Source organism: Chlorocebus sabaeus, chromosome 21 (genome assembly GCF_047675955.1).
Source record: "Chlorocebus sabaeus isolate Y175 chromosome 21, mChlSab1.0.hap1, whole genome shotgun sequence".
Lineage (NCBI taxonomy): Eukaryota > Metazoa > Chordata > Mammalia > Primates > Cercopithecidae > Chlorocebus > Chlorocebus sabaeus.
This window is the reverse complement of record NC_132924.1, coordinates 3,631,310-3,635,514: the sequence shown is the minus strand read 5'-3', so window position 1 is coordinate 3,635,514 and position 4,205 is coordinate 3,631,310. Positions and strand designations below refer to the sequence as shown.

The window sequence follows — 4,205 nt, the reverse complement described above, 5'->3', positions numbered from 1 at the left end:
ATAAATATTAATATAAAATATTAAATTTAAATATTTTAAATGTTTAAGTAAAAACAAATGGGGAAAAGGTATCAAAATAATTTTTGAAAGAGCAGGAAACTATAAACTGAGCAAGCAAATTTGGAAAAGAGTCAAATAGAAATTGAATGATTTAAACACAAATTTAACATACAATATGTGAGTTAATTATAAAATTAGACTAAGCTGATGATGAGAGAGTTAGTAAACTGAATTAATGAACTGGAATTTTGAGCAGAATGAATATAACCAAATAAAGAGAAACAAAATAACAGCAATATGAATGTAATTATACACATGCGAAGAATAGAATGACAAAGAATAAAGCACAATTATTTCACCTGAATCCATACAAATAATAAATCATACTAATAAATAATTATTTACAAATTTCTAAAATTAAAAACCAAACATGTGCCTAAAAGAGAGCAATGAAGAGGCCATGTGCAGTGGCTCACGACTGTAATCTCAGCACTTTGGGAGGCCAAGGTGGGTGGATCATTTGAGGTTAGGAGTTTGAGACCAGCTTGGCAACATGGTGAAACCTCATCTCTACTAAAAATACGGAAAAATTAGCTGGGCATGGTGGTGGGTGCCTGTCATCCCAGTTACTCCGGAGGCGGAGGCAGGAGAATCGCTTGAACCTAGGAGGTGGAGGTTGCAGTGAGCCAAGATTGCACTATTACACTCCAGCCTGGGTAACAGAGCGAGACTCCATCTCCAAGAAAAAAAAAAATGAGAGAGCAATAAAAAAAGATATCCAATATGATAAGTCAAACTGCATAACACCAAAGAGACTGAAGAAAATTAAAAACCATGAGACAGAGAATCTACACAGGTGAGAGTAAAATCTCCACAGCCCATGCAGAGCCAGAAAACTGAGAAGGAAATATTAAGAGTGCTGAAAAATTATTGTTCAACCTATAATTGAATACATAGCTAGCATATTTTTAATAAATAAGGAAGGGTAAACTAAACCTTCAAAAATAAAACACACACGTACACACACAAACACACACACAGAGAAATTTTATCTACCAACAGGAGCATCTTAAGTATACACTTCAAGAAGATAGAAAAGTTGTCTTATATAAAATTTAGGGAATCAAAATTAAATATAAGAAACTTGTGGACACAGGGAACTATTATGGTGGACTTTGAACTAAAGAAACCACCAAGTTCTTAGCAGCATAGGTTTCAAAAATATTTAGATGAAATAAAAGTGTAATAAGATAATGTATTTTAAATTTAAAAAGTTTAAAAATTGCCTGCTTCTTGAAAAATTTGATGTCAAAATCTGTTTTTCAGATAATCATTTTCATTATTTATTAATCATCTATGATATATATATCACACATTATGCAAGATTTCGATTATTCTTTTATCAGAACTAATTAGCACAAAAGGGCGACAGAAATCGCCCACAAGCATCAGGATACCCACGATGGCTGAGTCATAAGCCCATGATAGGGTTGAAGGTGATGAGATTATGAGGCCCATCCAGTACATGACCACAAAGCAACTCACCAGCATCAGAATGGTTTGTGTGGTCCTTTCCTCTGGGGATGCTTTTGCAGAGAGGTTGATGCTGGGAAGGTACTGGGGTTGTCTCTGATGCCTGGACAAAAGAATTTCCATGTATGCACTTGAGAGAAACATGATTGCTACAAAGAAGACATCTGTAAGTAGTGGCAGCATGAAAAACAGACTCCTGATGATGTAGCTTATGTAAGAAAGTGAAGAGTATTTATTGATACTTAGCACATTGCTATTGGTCACATTAGAAGAGGCCACAGTGGAAGAGGGCAGGTTACTACTGAGAAACAAACTGAGAACCCAAAGAAGTGAAAGATGCAACGTGTAAATTTCTGTTTAATTCTTGCCGACCAGGAGGTGCTGGGGCTAATGGTGATAGCCTAGAGCACACTCCGGAGGCAGGTGGTGCAGATGGAGAGCCCTCGTCCCTCTATGCATGTAGAAGAATACCTTATACTTGAAGTCATTCTGAGAATACAGTGAGACTTACAGGTCTGGAGATGCCAAGAAGCTCACAGTGAGGAGCATCACTAAGTGGACAAGGGCCAGATGGCAGGTGATGAGGTCAGTGGGCTTAGGCCTGCAGTCCAGAGGGAGTGTGAAGATACAGAAGAAAAGGAGGAAGGTGTTGGCTGTGAGTCTACTACCAGCTTGGAAAATAAGGGCAATTTTTAATAGTATCATACATGGAACATGGTCATCTTAATGGTGAAGAGAAATCATATTTTACATATCTGAAAAAAGCAATAGATATCCTATCATCAGTATTATTTATTGCATGGTCAAAATTATTACCAACATTATCATTTTAATTTTACCAGTTTATCTTGATTAACCCCAACTATCTCATATAAATTATTTAAAATGTACCTGAGCATTTTATTTTACAACAAATAAATTGTACGTATCTCAAACATCCACACATCCACAATCACACCTATGTAGGGTGCACATTGTCTATACTCACACAGTACCTGTGGTTCGCTCCTCAGAAAGCATTTCCTTCCTTTCTGAATTTCTCATGTCGCTGAACATTCTCAGGTCTTGAATTTTGTTTCTTCTTAAAAGCTTTTCAGCTTCTAAGAATATATGTATTTCAATGCTCAAAGACAAAAAACTGTCCACTAAAAATTTTATCCTCAGGAAAACTAGCAATTAAAAATAAATAAAAATAAAGACTTTCAGATAAAAACTGAGGCAGTTTCTTGATGCAGACAGATCATTTGAGAAAGAATAAAAATAAGTTTTCAGGCTGAATGCAAGTAATCCCAGATAATTTTTTATTTTTTTTGAGGCAGAGTTTTACTCATTGTCCAGGATGGAGTGCAATAGTACGATCTTGGCTCACCGCAAACTCCGCCTCCTGGATTCAAGGGATTCTCCTGCCTCAGCCTCCCGAGTAGCTGGGATTATAGGCATGCGATACTATGCCCAGCTAATTTTGTATTTTTAGGAGAGATGAGGTTTCACCATGTTGGTCAGGCTGGTCTCGAACTCCTGACCTCAGGTGATCCATCCACCTTGGCCTCTCAAAGTGCTGGGATTACAGGCATGAGCTACCGTGCCCGGCCTAATCCTAGATAATTTCAATGCCCAAAAAAGTCAAAGAGGACTAGTAAATGTAACAAATATTTAAGGCCGTACAAGAAATATTTTTCTCATATTATCTGATTGTCAAAAGCAACTTTGTAATATTGTTTGTAATTGAATCTTCAGTGCTATAATATAAAGAAATTTAATTTATTTGCCAATAACAGCACAGAGAAGGTGGGTTCAAGAAAAGATATATTGGGCTAAGAAAATTTTTCCACATAATAACTTGTATCCACAAAGATTTTAAAAAATACATTAGCAAAACTGAAAGATTAAAATAATACAATGAATAATAAGTTTAACAAAACAAACCTGTAAATCTACAAGTGCTCTTTTTTCTTATTTCAACTTATTTAAAACAAATAAAATTATATAAACAGATAACTATAAAAACATATTGTTGTATTTGAAACATATTTAGAGTTAAATGTTAGTACCCAAACTAGGAGGGAAAGAGAGAATAAAGTTGTACAGGAGTAACATTTTCATAAAAAGAACATAGGGTTAAAATGTGATGCTCCAATTAATATGTACATACATACATATAGTGTAATTATCAAATTAATGTGATTAGCAGGTATATTACGTGTACCTGCTGGTGCCCTGGTCTTGGACTTCTCAGCCTCCATACCTGTGAGAACTAAGTTTAGACTCTGTATGAATTACCTATTCTAAAATATTTTGTTACAGAAATAGGGATAGCCTAAGACAGCATTCATAGACATCCATGCTGTACATTAAATCACCAGAACTTGTTTATTTTATATCTAAAAGTTTGTACTTTTGATCAATATGTCTTCATTTCTTCTATCCACCACCCCCTAGGAACCACTGTGTACTCTCTGTTTCTATGACTTGACATTTTTGGCTTCATATATGCATGAAATCAAACAGTATTTGTCATTCTGTGTCTAGCTTATTTCACTTAAGCTAATGTCCTCTAGGTTAATTCATATTCTTGCAAATGGCAGAATTCTCTTTTTTATAGCTGAATAATATTCCTTTATATAAATGTTCCATAATTTCTTTATCCATTCATCTATTAATGGATACATAGA

The 4,205-nt window shown here is 35.0% G+C and overlaps 1 pseudogene; it reads right to left on the bottom strand.

The window, feature by feature from the left end:
* Nucleotides 1-1,368: 1,368 nt before the first annotated feature.
* LOC140709550 (putative vomeronasal receptor-like protein 4) lies at nucleotides 1,369-3,115 on the bottom strand (annotated as a pseudogene).
* Nucleotides 3,116-4,205: the final 1,090 nt, after the last annotated feature.